The sequence below is a fragment of the Sycon ciliatum genome, chromosome 3 (genome assembly GCF_964019385.1).
Source record: "Sycon ciliatum chromosome 3, ocSycCili1.1, whole genome shotgun sequence".
In the NCBI taxonomy this organism is placed as follows: domain Eukaryota; kingdom Metazoa; phylum Porifera; class Calcarea; order Leucosolenida; family Sycettidae; genus Sycon; species Sycon ciliatum.
The window spans coordinates 14,551,348-14,568,522 of NC_088645.1; the positions used below are offsets into that span (position 1 = coordinate 14,551,348).

Below are 17,175 nucleotides of genomic sequence, written 5' to 3' on the forward strand. Positions count from 1 at the left end.
TGACCAGTGGGTACGGGTAGCCAGGTGTCGGATACCCGAGTATAGACGGTTGCAAGGTAACCGTTGGCATTGATTTTGTTGATTCTATAATACTAGTATTTTAAAGTGAATGTGGCACTGTGCTAACATGTAAAATGTATCGCTAACATGTAAAGCACATGTAGGTGCCAGCTATTACTGTCCAAGTTGGATAGATGAGTACGAGTGTAAGGTACAGAAGGAAACCACCATCGACACATAAGCAATACAATGTCGTGCCCGACTCCAACATTAATTTTAACGGTCGTGTTATCAGACGTTCGGATAATCGAGCTGCTTGAATGCCATGGGACTCCTGCCTGTTCATGGTGCCAACTAAGGGGGCGTTCGAATTGTCTTCATCAACTGTTCGAACACATTTTTAAAAGAGATTAGTTGAAGTGTCCCAATAGAACGGTTTATATAGAGTTTCTCAGTGGAATTGTCATGGCGATGATGACGTCCGATCAGATCGACCATCTCCACGTACTACATGACGTAGCTATTCCAAACTCTTCGGAACTAATACACTCAGGGCGCGTTCGAATTGTCATTCTTTGACTCTTCGAGGAGATTCGCTTTTCTGAAGAGGTGGCCTTATTGGCCTCTCCCGCAGAAAAACGAAGCTCCTCGGAACTCCACAACCTCACCCGATGGGAAGGTGGATTAGTTCCGAAGAGTTTCGAATAGCTACGTCACGTAGTACGTGGAGATGGTCGGTCTGATTGGACGTCATCATCGCCATGACAATTCCACTGAAAAACTCTAAAAATGATAGAAACCGTTCTAATGGGCACTTCAACAAATCTCTTTAAAAAAATTTGTTCGAACAGTTGAAGACAATTCGAACGCCCCCCCCCCCCCCCCCCCCCCCCTAGTAGACTACCTCTCCCATCGCATCGGGTGAGGTTGTGGAGTTTCGAGGAGCTTCGTTTTTCTGAAGAGGCCAGTAAGGCCACCTCTTCAGAAAAACGAAACTCCTCGAAAAGTCAAAGAGTGACAATTCGAACGCGCCCTAAAACTAACTACCGGTACATGTAACTACTGGGTTTGGTCGATAAGCGCTGGAAAGAGAAAGAGGAAGGTGTTTTTTTCTTCACTTTATAAAGCTCCCTTGGAGCCAGAGTCCAGTTTTTATCCCGACCACCTGAGTGGTGGTATGGTCGCTCATGCTCAGCCGCCATTCTCTTGTTTAAGTTTCACCGATATGTACCGGTAGATGGCTTGTACTTATCGTAACGTCGCTCTTCTGCAAAGTGCCAGTCCGAAAGTCAGTTATTCGTTCTGCAAAACACTGAACAGAACTCAGTCTCCGGTGCTGCGAGTGCGAGTTGTTCGTTGAAAGCATGATGATGATGCACGATGTATTCCTTCGTCATAGGCATTCATTCTCCTTCGAAGCTTCGAAGAGTCTCGTCAAGTTGTCGAATGTGAAGGAAGCAGGCAGTCGATAGCGGTGCTTTGTGGCCAAGCGGAGAGACACAGCAGCCATTGTAAGCGGTAAGCCAACACAATACACAGCTCGGAACATGTTTCAGGCTGCAGGCAACGAAGAGAAATGTCATTGTGATGATAGTCTTGGTGCATGTGCTCAATGTCTTTCTCTACTGCACTGGTAGAGCCTCTGAGGAAGCGAACATGTAGAACCGGCAATTATTCTCACGTGAGATTTGTGCTCACTTCGCGAATTCCGGCCGGTGTGTGCGTTTTCACAAAAAGTGACAGAAGAGTAGCAATAGAGAGCACGGGTGTTTCGCAGCGGCCACTCGTCAAGATGGCGGCAAATCCGAGAGTAGAAAAATTTCGACTCTGCCTATGTGCGGCGGATGCGAATCTCGCACGTGCATGCAAAATCTAGCCTTCTGCAGATTTGGGTAAAGCAAGTGTACGTGTGTGGGAACGACGACCTTTTCCGAGAGAGAATGTCGCTCTTTTCATCCCAACATTTTACTCTCCACGCTCTCCCTCCCAGCTTATTGATATGAGTATCTGCTACCGAGTAGAAGTCTCCATCTTCACAGTAGGCCAGGCATAATCGCAACGTTGAAATACTTTGCTCACTTGGTTTTTTTGGTCCTTTGAGATGATGCGGCTGTTGTGTACAACTCGAAGTGACAAACTTGAGACCCCCGCGCCACAAAAAACTAAGGCGCGCCACAAAGTTTCGTTTGGCTGTTCGATGAAAGGATGTATGGAAGCAGGGATAAAAACTATCGTGGCTGCCGGCAAAACTCCTAGTAATGTAATAAACGGGGGTGTGACTTTGGTAATTCTAAGAAGAATGTACGCACCGCCATTCCACAACGAGACGAAACTACGAGCTCAAAAACACTCCGATTTTCAAACAAACGACGCAGGAAAGAAGACATGGCCGCAGTGTTTCCGTGTGGTCTTCAAAACACCTAATTTTACTTCGATAGCGGCTGGTTCAGGGCAAATTCAGGCCCTATTCGACAGCGTCGTACCACTCAGATTCGCCCAAAACACGAGGAAATGTACGGTAGATCCAAATGCGTACGCATTTTGCGTACGGGGACGACTGGCCAGAGTTCATGCACTGCAAACACCCGTGAGAGGTTAAGATGCACGTTATTTCCGACGTGACGCGCAATTTCACGTCGAACTTGGCGTAAAACTCCAAATTTCGACGTGAGCTGCAGGTCGCTCGCGTTGATTTTTCGACGTGCGAGCAAATAACGCGAGCTGAACTTTCGCGTCACGTCGGAAATAACGTGCATCTTAACCTCTCTAATGTTTCCGCTGAAACGCGCCCAAAGGGTGCCTGTAACTTACTTCGGGGCCCGTATAATCGAGGTATGAATGTGCAGTAGAACTTGTACGGGAAGGTTTGGGCCGGGCACTGCCCGTCATCAGGAATTGCCCGCAACTCAGAACATAATTATATACTTATTCCCGTAGCTATGCAGAAGACGTTGCTTCAGTGACGTCTGGCGCTAGCCAGGGTCCACACAGCTTTAATTTGGTGTTTGTTTGTGTGTTTGTGTGTTTGTGTCACGCCTGGCGCTATCCTGTATCTGTCCCGTACCGTACCATCAAACACAGCTGGCCACATACAGCTGGCCGCAATATTCAAATAGGGCTTTCAAACGCAAGATCATAACGTGAAACAACTTGGAAGAATGGGTATGAATGCGAGTTGTATGAGGGAATGCATGTAGGGCGATAGTGCGGGTTCGAATTCAAGGTAATGCCTGAAAAAAAAAAAAGGAGAATAGAAAAATGTATAATATCCCTTTTCTTTTTTTGTCATCATCAAGGCGGTAGACGGTGTCGTATTACCCTCGACCGTACCTGCCCCGTACCTGTCCCGTACATATCCCGTACCGTACCGTACAATCCAAGACGGCTGGCCACAATGCATATTCAAATCGGGCTTTCAAATACAAGATCATAACGTGAAGCAACTTGGAAGAATTAGTATGTATGCGAAGTGTATCGGGGGATGCATGCAGGGCGATAGTGCGGGTTCGAATCCCAGGTTATGTCTAAAAACAAAAAGTAGAAACTTATATGAATTTATAACATCCCTATGCTTTTTTGTCTAGGTCATCAAGGCAACAAAGCATAGCATAGGGCCCTGAGCTTCCAAGCTCTCTCGTTGTATGCAAGCGAATGCAAGTTGCGTAGTAAACAGTCCGTCTTCTTTACCCCTCAGTATCAATAATAATTATTTGTGGCCATATCCCTCGGAAAGCCTCGTTTTGAGACGGTCCTGATAGGTAAGCCGAGAATGCCCGGGTTAGTGGAGTTTTTTTTACTATACTCTGTAACCCGTCTCAGGTAAATCTCCCAGGGATTTGAGAGGCTTGGGGTGAATGGCAGGGACATTGCCGCCGCATATCATCCCAAGGGCGTCGGAACCGCACCGGCCGGGGCGGCCATGGCCGCCCCACTTTTTCGGCCGTTTTTTTTTTTTTTTTTTTTTTTTTTAGCACACTGCAACAAAGCGCGATGATCTCAGCGCAAACGTGGCAAATCCTTGTCCCCGATCGTGGTTTGTTGCAGAATCAAAAGTCCATTTACACTGAAATGGCACCAAATGCCTGGGAATGCTTGCAATTGGCTTCAATTTTTGAATTTTTTTCCCGGGGGAGGGTAATGTTTGTCCCCGATCGTAGCATCTTCTTGGTTTTTTGCAGAATCAAAAAGTCTTTCATTGTAGTTACCGTACACTGAAATGGCACCAAATGCCCGGAAATGCTTGCAATTGGCTTTAATTTTTGAAATTTTTTCCCGGGGAGGACCCCCGGACCCCCCTGCCATGGCCGCCCCACTTCCAAAGTCGTTCCGACGCGCCTGCATCCTGCAGTGTTTACAGTCGTTTTCTTCGACAAATCACGTTGGGGAAAACCCAGATTTGCGAGCCTGAGGGACAGATTTAGCCAAGCTGCCAATGACCCATTCTAGAACAGTAAGCTACAGAACCGCCACGGCAATGTACCCCTCCCCCCAACACACACGCACAAACAGAAGCACATCTGAGCCCACCAGTGCGACCTATTTGCAATGTGCACATTTCAAGCCACTGTCCATAGCATGCCGCAGTGCAGCAAACTGAACAAATGCTATTTTGGACTACTGTAAAATCGGGCGGCAAAGAACGGGCACCGGAGAATATCATTCTAAGCTAGAAAGTCATCAAATCAACGTGCCAGGCTTAACGATTTAGGACTACATGTGTGCCACGGTGTTTTCATGCAACACTGCATACACAGCAGTGGTGCTGTGTGATGAGCGTTTTCAGACCCGAAACTCTGAGTACTACAAGGAAGGACCTGGTTGTACTGTTGCTGTTTGTGAATTTTTTAAACTTCAATAACTGTGCACTGCCCCACCGGAAAAGGGAGAATGGGAGAACATGAAAATGACAAAAGAGAACAATGGGAAGGTGGGTGCTACAGTGTGACTGAAAACTCTCCTCCCGGACTCCACAGCAACACAACCGGATAGGACGGGAATATTATAATTATTAGGACTGAACAAACATGAAACGGGAAGTACAAAAAGGAAAAGACTACATACCAGCCGCCATCAAAATCGGGCTCAACACAACCACAGGCACTACATCATTGCGCAACAACTTTGGAGCATGCGCATGCTTGGCCAAGTCCTGTTACCATGGGACCACTCTATCACACTCCTCCGCCTGGTAACAGGGAAATTGTATCACCAAAGTGAACGGGCAAAGAAACATTCCAAGGGGACAAAAGTGGAAAGAAGGGACACAAAATGCGGGAAAGAAGACAACGGTCTCGCAGATGGACCATACACACGGATATACATAAAAGATGGCAAACAGCAAGTGAAGGGCAACCATACCGGAACCGAATAGAAAAGAGAATACCCACGCAACCAGAATAGATGCGGCACGAGCAGCCACAAAGCATATGGTGCAATGTACCGTCACACGAAAAAGTCCAGAATGACACATGCAGTACATGAACACAACGGTGTGAGTTACGTACGGAACCGACCAGGGACCTGCAGACTGGAACGATCGCGCAAACCATAGCCATGGACAGGCGTGTCAGGCATGGCATCATGTACGGGGGGCGTCTGCAACACGAGCTGGACAACGGGGTCCCGGTCGTCAGCCTCCACTGCCGCCGGCGCGTCGGCAGGGCCATGCGCATCAGGAGCCTGTGGATCTCTCTTCAGCAAATCCACGTTCACCAGCTTGGAGCGACCATCAGCTGTGGCATTACGGACTGTCGACGGGGAGATGATGCGGATTACGTGCCATCCAGATTCGAAGGGGGTGAGAATCTTCGAATGCCGCTCCGGACGCCGAAGAAGGACGGCAGTGTCAACGGGGTATGGACACTCGGGCACGGGAGCATCGAGGAAGTCAAGCCGTGCTAGCTCAACTTCGAGGTGATCGCGCAGGCGGGCAGACTTCCGCTGCAACTTGTCCACCCAGGCGCTGTCGGACAGTTCAGTGGAATCTTGTTCGATGAGAAGACGGTGAGGCTGCCAGCCGTGCATGGCTTCCATCGGGCTAATCTTCGTAGCGGTGTGCGGGCGAGAACGGTAGTGGAACAACAGAAGCTCGAGGGCAGTCTCCCAGTCGTCATCATCCTCGAGCGTCTTGCGGATGATCGTCAACAGCGTCCGGTTGAAACGTTCCACAGAACCTTGTGACTGGGGATGTCGAACAGCGCCCCGCTGGACCGTGACGCCAAAGGACTTGAACAGGGCTGACACAATGGCATTGACGAACTCAGTGCCATTATCGCTACGCACAACCTCAGGCGCGCCCCATCGTGAGCAGATAGAGACCATGGCAGCAGCGACCTCCGCCGAACAGTGGCGCTTCATCGGGACAACTTCGACCCACTTGGTAAAATGGTCGATGCAGACGAGTACGTAGCGGTAACCAGAACGGCTGACACCAAGCTCCAAGGTATCGATGGAGACAACACTCCAGGGACCGTTGGCGGAGACAGGTCGTGTCGGTGGCACACCGGGGCCACCACGAGGGTTTGCAGCCGTACAGGGGGGACAGCGGCGGATGAAGTCCTGACACTTCTCGGCCATGTTGGGGAAGTAACAGACACCCCGGAGAAACCGCCACATGACCTCCCAGGAGGCGTGGCCAGTCTGTTGATGGGCACCCCGAAGAACGAACTCTTCGATGTCATTCGGCACGACTGGTACTGACATGACCTCGTTAGGGGGTAGCTTGACGCTCCGCATCAGCACGCCATCCACGACGGTCAATTGCTGCTGAACACGCTGGAATGCCGGCGAACGGACAGCATGGCCGGCCACAAGGTCCTCGACGACAACCGGAATCACCTCGTCCTGCTGCTGCGCCGCGGCAATCTCGCCCAGGGTTAGGACACGCCAGGCGGCATCATCAGCGACAGCGGCGCCAACGACATCGGCATCACCAATCGGGCCAGACATCTTCGCAGTCTGGCGGGCAAAGCGGAGGAACGGCGGTGGGACACGTGTGAGCTGATCAGCAATGTTTTGCTGTGTGGGTACCCAGACCACGTCAACACTCATGCCGGACGAGTCGACGATATCGAGAATAACCTGCAGCCGGCGTTGCACGAGGACTTCGTGCAACCCACTGACGTGAACCCGCTTGATGTTGTCGAACAGAGAACGCAGCCACCCATGCACCGTCTGGGAGTCGGTCATGATGCACAACTTCGGGATACGCCAAGACGACGCGAGAGTGAGGCCCTTTACCACGGCATCTAGCTCGGCGACGTTGATGTGGCGTTTATCGGTGGCACCGCGGAGCCACGACTGGTCTTCGAGTACAGTACCATCAGCTTCGAGCACGACACCGTAGGCAATGCTGGAGGCGTCGCACCAAACACGCCAGTCTTGGGGATCGTCCGCAGTCCAGGCTCCATGAACAGGGTCGTCGCCCTCCACACGCTTTGCCGCATCGTGGCAAAGGTCGCACAACTCCTGGGGGACAGCTGCATCCCAGGCATCCGTTGTTGCAGACGCCAAGCGCTTCAGCCAGCTAGCCAAAGGGCGCAGATAGCCACAGACCGGATAATGACCAGTCAGTTGACCACACCACTGGAATACATTCCGCTTAGTCATCTGGGTAGGAGGGGGTTGCAGTGGCTCGCGTCGCTCCCACTGGCCATCGTGCGTCTGCAGACCAAGGACGCGAGTCGCATCAACGTCCACAGCAGGTTTCGTAGGCAATCCATGGGCGGTCAGCGCGTCCGCAAGGGCCTCCGCCTGATCTGTCGGCGTGATGATGTCATCAATGTAATTATCGGTGTCGGTGAAGTCACGGGTCACCCATTTCACAATAGTGTCCAAGACTTTCGGCGCAATGGCAAGGCCAAAGCCCATGCGCTCCATCACGTACTGTCGTCCTTGCCAAACGACCATCTGGAACCGCTGCTGGGTTGGGTGGATGCGAACATTCAGGAAGGCCTTACGGATGTCGACAATCTTGGACGCGCCTTTCCGTTGCCGCCACTCGCGAAGCTTCTCAGGGCACGCGGGTGCCTCCCGACCAGGGCTGGAGATGATCCGAACGTTCAGCGCACGGTAGTCCAAACACGGACGCACGGGTGTGGTAGGCTTATGTTCCTGACACACAGCCAACAGTGGCAGTACAGCGCCTGGTGGACCATGTCGATCAGCATCATACGGTACAAGCCATCCCTCCGCCAGCCAAAGGTCAATCTCGGCCTGGAACTTGGCCTCCTGCTCCGGTGACAACTTCTGGCGGGAGTATTCGCCAATACCAGAGCCAATAGGGGCTTGCGGTGGTGCGCCTGCCGACCAACGCCATTGGACTTCCCAAAAACCACGCTCGGCGTCGAAGGCGACCTCAGCATCACCCATGGACAGGGTGACATTCGGCCCATCTCGTGACACAGAGACATCGCGTGGCAACTTAGCGGAGCTCTCCGGGTTGTCAGACTCGGACGTGGTATCGGATGCAGTTGACGGATCACGCTGGCGACCAAACCATACGGTTGCGAGGACACCATCGGGGGCATAACCAAGGTGCACGCCACCCACGGAGGAGATAATGTCCAGTCCCAGAAGGATATCAGCGTCAACCACATCCAAGGTGTCGACAACGAGGAAATCAGCAGTAACTTCAGGCAGGTGCACTTTGTCATCGTCACGATGAACAGTCAACCGGACTTGCCCAGACACCACAACTTCCTGCCCATCGATGGCGGTAATGCGCGGGTTGGACTCTACGAGCTGAACGGGTACACCCAACTCGGAGACAACGCGATAGCTGATCAAGGACTTACTAGAGCAGGAATCCACGGCAGCACGCAGCCTGGCCTGGCCCTCACTATAGACATGAATCCTGGGCAGCGACGAACAGGGACTTGCCACGACACTGAGGCAGGCATTGCCCGTGGTCGACGAGCCAGAGCCCGCAGCACAGGCGGTACTAGTGGGCGTCTGAGAAGAACTGGCACCACCACTAGACTTCAGCTGAGGGCACTGACGCTTGACATGGCCGGGCTGCTGACAATGAAAGCAAACAGGAGGACGTCTCTGCCGGTTCGGGCAATCGCGCCGCAAATGCCCAGTCTGATGACACTCATAGCAGAGGCGACTAGGGGTGGAACTGCCACTGGGTCGTCGAGCAGGGCTGGCTGCCAGAGCAGCAACGGGTTCCTTGACTAAGCTGCCCGCAGCACAAAGGGCACGGGCCTGGGCTGCAACTGAGCTTACCGTAGCCCCAGCAGGTTGAGAGGCTGCATTCAAACGAAGCTGCACGGCGAAGTGAGGCGGAAGCCCCACCAGGAACTGCTCCAAGAGGATCGGGTCCTTGCCGTCCGCTGCCTCCTTGTGTCCACTTAGCCGTTGCAGCCGCCGAAGATCCGCCAAGTAGGCGTCGACAGTTTCGTCCGCTCGCTTCCTCCGCTTGACAAACTGGTGGTAGGCATCGGCAGGGGTGACTGAAAATGACTCCACGAGCCGCTGCTTTACCTTGGCCTCGTCCTTCTGATCATCACTGGCCATCTCACACCAAACAGTGAATGCATCACCCGACAAATACAATGGGAGTACGGCCATCCGGGCTTCTGACGACTCAAGCTTCTGGATGCCTGCCACCACCTGGAACTTCTGCCAGAATTCATCCAGATTATCATCGCGCCCCCGAAAAGGTCGCAGCAAATTGTCCACGCGAGGACCCGACGCCATCACTATACAGGCCGTCGACCAAAAACACTGTCAGAAGAAACGAATAAGACTAGGTTCAGCAAACGGGTTTCGGCACCACTTGTGACTGAAAACTCTCCTCCCGGACTCCACAGCAACACAACCGGATAGGACGGGAATATTATAATTATTAGGACTGAACAAACATGAAACGGGAAGTACAAAAAGGAAAAGACTACATACCAGCCGCCATCAAAATCGGGCTCAACACAACCACAGGCACTACATCATTGCGCAACAACTTTGGAGCATGCGCATGCTTGGCCAAGTCCTGTTACCATGGGACCACTCTATCACAACAGGGTAACCGTGTTGGTGAGTCTGGAGCCACTCCACCCATCCTTGGTCTCAGCATCAACATGCCACGAGAGCACCAGAAAAAAAGAAATTGTATTACTACTAATTTACTAGCTCTCTCTTTCTCTCCACTGGTCATAGAGAACTATACGCAGCCTGCGGGTCTTAGACTCCTGCCCAACCGTGAATTGATAGGTATCATCTTGCCAGCGAAGTCACTTCAATCAGGCACATGTATGTAGTGGAAACCAGGCTATAGTTTGTGGCGGTCAATTCATCAGCATGGCAAGTTGAATGGTGTAATTCCAGCACAAGTTGCCATGTCTACCATTATGAGCGAGTGCCATAGCTTGATCGCTTTCATCACTTCAGCGATGGACGTGTGTGTGTGTGCGCGTGTGTGTGTGTGTGTGTTCGCGCGTGCGTGTGTGGGAGCATGTCACAGGCTGCTGGTTTCCGTGTCTATTTCACAGGGCAAGAGGATGAGAACATTGCCACAACGGCAGTAACTACCTTTCTGCACATCAACCATATGAGGTAAGCAGCCATTGTTGTCCTTTTGTTACAGTCAGTGCTTTCTGTGAGAATTACAGCTAAGCTAGCACCTTCTTCCTTGCATTCTGGCCTTTTCTCAGTCTCAAGCAAAGTCTATGTGGTCACAGTGCTCGTTGCTTGCGTGCATGATACTTTTGCACACACTAACCATTGTTCTCTGTTTTTGTGTCTCTGTTTCTTGCAGTGCAGGTAGTAGAGGAGAAAGCAGCAAGCCAGCGAGAAACAAGCCGGCGAAGAAAATTCATGCGAAGAAAATTCTATAGTATTAGCCATCCCTATCCCCGACCACCATCCCCTACTGGAATGATTACTTTTATAGCCTACCCTGGCTGTGAACTTCACACTTGATGAGTGGCTAACCAACCACCCTGGCCCTCAGCCAATGAGAGAACGACAGCCAGGGTGAACTGAGGGGACGATGTGGAGAATAATAATTATAATGTTGAAGGATGCAAAAGGGTGCAAATCTAAAACATCAGCTAAGTGAGCACCATAAACCCAAAACGGAATGGAACCGAACAGAATAAGTGAACAATCAACAGTAAGGGGGGGGGAGAGAGGATATTTTTTTGGAAAACCTTTCATCGGGCAATAAATACCAAAAATATCAGAATATTGCTCTCCAACTTGCCAAGGGGGGGGGGGGGTGTTGTGCCGGAATGAAAAAAACGAACAAAACCAATATGCCAGCTGAACACACACCACCGCGGACACACGCTCCAGAGAGGATATTTTTTGGAAACCTGGGGCAATAAATACCAAAAATATTAGAATATTGCTCTCCAACTTGCCAATGGGGGGCCGGAATGAAAAAGACGAACAAAATCAATACTATAATTATGATGCCAGCTGAACACACACCACCACCGCGGCGCGGACACACGCTCCTTCACCGGAAAATCAGTGGGCAGTAGGGAACAGACTGAACAAAATTCTGTACCAGGCAGGGGCAGGGGGGGCACAACTAAGTAGCTGCTGATCTACTTGGTTGTTCTTGTTAATCAGCATGGTAGGAGAGAATGAAATAAGTAGCCAACAAGGAAAAGGAAGCGTTCACCCACATGATGGATAAGCAAGTGCTTGGCAAAGAAGAACATTGGGCTGCACTAGCATAGTCTGGCAAAGCACAGGCTAATACTAAACGTAACAGTTAGCACATTGTGCAAAGCAAATATACGAAAACAAACAGGAGACAAACACTAAAGTAGTCTAATGCTATGCTATCATTCAGCGGCACTTAGTTCCTCCAGTCGCAATACTGAGTGCCAGCAAAGGCACTGCGGAGAGGTCAGGACCGATATTGCCACATAGTATCTACATCAGCCAGACTCTCTCTCTCCCTCCCCCTCTCTCCCCTCTCTCTCTCTCTCTCTCTCTCTCTCTCTCTCTCACACACACACACACACACACACACTCTCTCTCTCTCACACACACTCTCTCCCTCCCTCCCTCCCTCTCTCTCTCTCTCTCTCTCTCTCTCTCTCACTCTCACTCTCACTCTCTCTCTCTCTCCCACTCTCTCTCTCTCTCTCTCTCTCTCTCTCTCTCCCTGTCTGCGCTCACCAGTAGAGGACATCAGCTGGAGACTGGGAACTGATCACACTCGTGATCGCATGATAACATGGCATGATGACATGGTTCAGGGAAGCCGGTTAGGCAGAGTACAATCTGACACTGAATGTTGCCAGTCTCTCCTGCTGCAGGTCATCACTAACACACAGCTCTTCCACACAATCCAAAGTGCCTCACGAATGCCGCATGTCACGGTCGGTATGACAAATACCAGTGCAGGTACAGCAAGAAATGACATACGTCGAAGTATTCATCATTTGCGCTGGATGAACCTTTGAGATCATGTGTCCATCCTTGATGGCAGGGCTGCTAACAGGATGCTACTCAGCACTTATGCATGCCAGATGTGTCTGAAAGTGAACCAGAGGACAGCACAAGACAGATGTTAAATCTTAGAACATGTCATGTGGGTTCAGTCAGTACTGAGCTGGCTACCAATTAAAAAGGGAATGGAAAATTCGGTCCATTTTAGAAGAGACAATATATGAGCCAGCACACGCGAAAATCACCCTTAGTGACATATTTTCAGAAACTGAGATGACGGTGGATAAAGGCAGATGGATTTATGCAGAATTCAATGCAAAAAACGTTTGAAAAAATCTTGAGTAAAACTTGAGTTACGGGTCTTTTAGAAGATAGAGCATTTTACCTGATATATCGCACATCACACGAAAACAGAGAATGTTTGAAGTGAGTTTTCTCAGTTTGAAGTGCGTGTCACTAAGGTCGATTTTCGCGTGCGCTGGCTCATATCTTCTAGATAATGATGAAGACTGGGGGACAGATTGATTGATAACACCTTAGTATTTGGTGCTGCACATGTGAGAAGGGTGCTTAGCTGCACTTTACTGAAACGGAGAAAAATGCAATCGAAGTTTGAATTTACCATCGTTTGTGGTCAAAGACTGCGCATAAGACCGCACCACCACAGCATCATTGGTTTTGTTGAAGGATTTCCATCTGAATAGGCGGCGCGGAGAAAATAACTACTTGTATACTATAGCAATCAGATTTCCATACCGCAAGCTCCCATGTAGAGAGCAACACACAATTCCCCAAGTATCGCCGAAGTCGCACCAACCTCTTCTTCACATAGATTTCCATATGGTGTTTTTTATATTATGAAAGATGGAGGAGCTGGCAACTACAAGTGCATGATAACTCAACGGCCTGCCCAAGGACCATAAGCAGAATCTAGCATTGCGACCTGTCGTATCTGCATGTGACAGCCCTATCACAGGCGTTTCCATCGTATTGGACCGCATTCAGCTAATTCAGTTTGTCCCTGTGCACCTGGCAAACACAACTGAAGCCATCGACCATACCTGCCAACTATGCCCTGGCAGGAGCGCCCTAGAGGACACTACAGTCAACTTCGCCAATAACGACATTCAGCGGGGCATCAGAAAAGTGTCCTTATTCGCGAAGTGTCCTTATATCCGAAGTCCCATTTGAATGTATGTGAACCCATATTTTGTATAGTATGACATGCATATCAAAATGAAGCTCTTTTCTTGCTCTATGTCAATGTGTACTTTATTTTCATATTGCAGTTGAAAGGAACTAAAAATTCAATATGCAAGGAAAATCAATTGAAAAATATGCCTTTTTGAGCCATCTACAGGGCCAGAGACATGTACATGTACATGTATGATGATTACTGTACAATCTTGTACAACTACATGTACATTGTATACATATACAGTCATGTACATGTAGATGTGCTGGTAAATCCAACAATTTTGAAGCCAACATAAAAAAGGAAGAAAAAGTCCCCCCTTGGCTGTATTTTCTTGCATGTGTACCTTTATATCCATCACCATAGGTTCTGGCACTTCTGCATGACAGGTACTTGAAATAGCTGTCAAAAGCCCAGAAAGTCGTTATTCAAGCAGTGAATATGAGTCTGGGGGCACTAAAAGCATGTCGCTATACGCGAATTGTCGTTATTCAGATAGTCGTTATATCCGAAGTTAAATGTATACAGTTAGATGGGACTTTGCTCTGGGCATGGAAATTCGGTCGTTATTCGCGAATTGTCGTTATATCCGCAGTCGTTATTAGCGAAGTTGACTGTATAATAGTAACGATGGATGTCGTGGGACTCTACCCCCATTATTCCTATTCGTGAGGATGTTGCGGTAGTGGGAGATGCGCTGCAACAACATTCTCCGCAAATCAATATGTTTGGCCTGTCCATGGGTTCGGAATCTGCTGTTGTTTGTACTAAGCCACAACCATTTTCGGTACGGAAACCAAGTCTAGCACCAAGCCGACAGCGTAGCTATGGGCCACAACTAGGCACCGCCATTTGCTATCCTGTTCATGCACACGTTGGATGCCCGGCTTCTGCAGATATCGCCGCTCGCGCCACTCATGTACAAGCGCTACATTGACGATGTCCTGATCATACGGACACACGGCAAGGAAAAACTTGTTCGATTGTTCGAAAACTTGTTCGATTCATCCAACTCTTCAATTCTGCACATCCGAAAATCAAATTTACCTTTGAGACAAGCGAGGTGAGCGGTTCGACCAACTACATGTACATGGATGTGACAATATCGATCCATGAATCTGGTCTTATCGAGTACACACTGTACCAGAAGCCATGCAGTAGCGGATCACCTTAAAGTTATAGATTACACATCGGATGTTATCTTTCACATGAAGTTGGCTGTCACTTCTTCCCAAATCCTCCGGGCGCAGAGGCTTTCATCAAGTCCCCACATGCGTGCAGAAAGTGAACAAATGATGGATGAACAACTTCGACTAAATAATTACCCATGTCGAATGATAGAAGAAGCACGCATAGTATCCAGCAAGCCAAAAGTCGTCAAAGAGCAAATCCATGCTGTGCGTTCCTGAAACCGCCATACAAGTCTGATCAAGTCCATCATGCCGTTCATAAAGCCATTCGAATATACAACATCCCTGTGAGACTTGTGTATGAGCATACCGGTAGCTTGAAGCGTACACTGTGCCGCTCCGCCTCGACTCGACCGATGTGCGTCAAGCCAGGAACCCACTACAGCCAAGGAAAAGAGGTCGACCAAAGGGTCCTTGCTTGACATGCATGCCAAGTGGAGAAAATGCCTGTATGCAGAAGAATTTAGCGTATGAGATTAAGTGCAAGGAATGTCCAGAACAGTATGTCGGCGAGACCGGTAGTTTCCTTGAGATACGGCTCGAGGAACATGATGGTGAAGCAAGAAGGCAGACAAGAGACAAGCCATGGGGAGACCATTTCCGTACGACTCACCCAGGTTGCAATTTGGTATGTGGTCAGAGTGCGTTCTCTGCAGTTGCCGTTGTCGCCAGGCAGCCAGGTAGATCCCGCCGCAAACTACGCGAAGCCATCGAGATCCGCGACACCAGGTCCCACGTTAACACCAGCACTGGATGGGAACTATTGTAGGAAAAACATATACCGTGCTCGCGCGATTAGTGCCCCTGGGGCACTCTTTTTTCAATGTCGATCACAGATGGGGCACTATTCAAGATAGGGCACTCCTTTTTCAAAGCTGGTACATTTACGTCATCCCGCATAAAAACAAAGAAGGCAAAGAAAAGCAGAGCCTGAATTTTACTGTTAATTATCACAAGTACTTCAGTAAACAGAAAGGACACTGCGATTTTGATCCTGCGATTTTGATCCTGAAACCACCAGTTCAATGGCATGGACAAGAACATTACCAAAAAAGCCCTGATACAGTTCTGGACGTTTCTCAAGGCTGGCCTGAGATGAAAGTGGCCTGGTCATAGCCCGCAGGCCTAGCAGACCTTAGTTAACCCTTTACAGGTGGTACATACTTTTATAGAACACGGATGATCGATAAATTCTACATTTCTAGTATTTTCAAACTAACGTAACTTGGTCAATTCTCAGTCGTTTGGAGAGAACGAAAAATGTAGGAAGAAATTAGAGATTGTGGTGTGGCCAGTGGGTGCAGTATTCACCGACCACACAGTAAAGCAACCATCACACATCCTATTGGAATGAATTTGAAAACTATTCAATATCCTACCGTCGTGGACATCGAATTCCGTTGGGAGAACCCGGGCTGGTGCCCTTCTTACTGCTTGTCGTGCGTACAGGCACTGTACAGTGTAGTGTAGTTCACGTACACACTGTAAAAAAGGACCAGCAGTGCCCACGGCTGCACGGCCAGCGCCCCGTGGCCGCTTGACTTCTCAACGGATTCCAATGTCCGCTACAGTACATATGCATGTGCCAAACACTCATACACTAACCTTAGCGCTGTGTGTATACTCTGCTGTATGTGGTGCGTTCCGATGATCAACCATTCCGATAGCCGCCCATCATTCGACGTAATGGTGATGATGGCTGCCTTGTTGTGAAGTCAGCAGTGACCTCCTTGAGCTGGCTGCAATTCCAAATGGGCCGCCGGTTTCTGCGCAATTCGGATGAAATCCAATCATGATACGGTGGGAGTTCAGTCAGTCTGCATGGTGGCGGAGCTAGCTAGAGAGCACTTTGATCTTGACTGATGATACTCTTCTACATGTATTATGGTACAAGCGCCATTACAGCACACAATGACGTATTGAACCACTGGTAAGTATCCCAACAAAACACTCAACAGGCCAAACACGGAGGCACCTCTCCTGACCGGTCGGTAGCTGATGGTTGCAACTTTGTTTACGGCAGCAATGACACTCCGCTTAATCCAGGGTGCTCCGAGTCAAGATTGCCATTTTTGCCAAGTGTTTCCATTCCACTTTCCCAGCATCGAGAGCCTTGAGCGGTGATGATTTCGCCGAAACGTTCACAGTTTGGAAGCCATGTGCCCTATACTCCGCTGCCTAGCACAACATTGCCATTGTTACGAACTGTCGACAGCCTGCCGGAGAGAGACCACGAAGCCGGGGTTCCGACGGCGACGCTTGAAAGCTAAGAAGTATCGGGGTCGACCTACACGTCAGAGCCAGGACTGAATCAGGAACATGTCCTGTCAGCAGCCAACTGAACACAAGGGGTTGTGAACTCATGAACCTGACTCCTGAGTG

The 17,175-nt window shown here is 49.7% G+C and overlaps 1 long non-coding RNA gene across 1 annotated transcript; it reads left to right on the forward strand.

Annotated features, from left to right (window-relative positions):
* The first annotated feature begins 1,089 nt into the window (after positions 1–1,089).
* On the forward strand, positions 1,090–10,976 carry LOC135812496 (uncharacterized). The gene is made up of 3 exons (XR_010552823.1): positions 1,090–1,518; positions 10,463–10,554; positions 10,757–10,976. It is a non-coding gene; the product is annotated as an uncharacterized LOC135812496 (long non-coding RNA).
* The last annotated feature ends 6,199 nt before the right edge of the window (positions 10,977–17,175 follow it).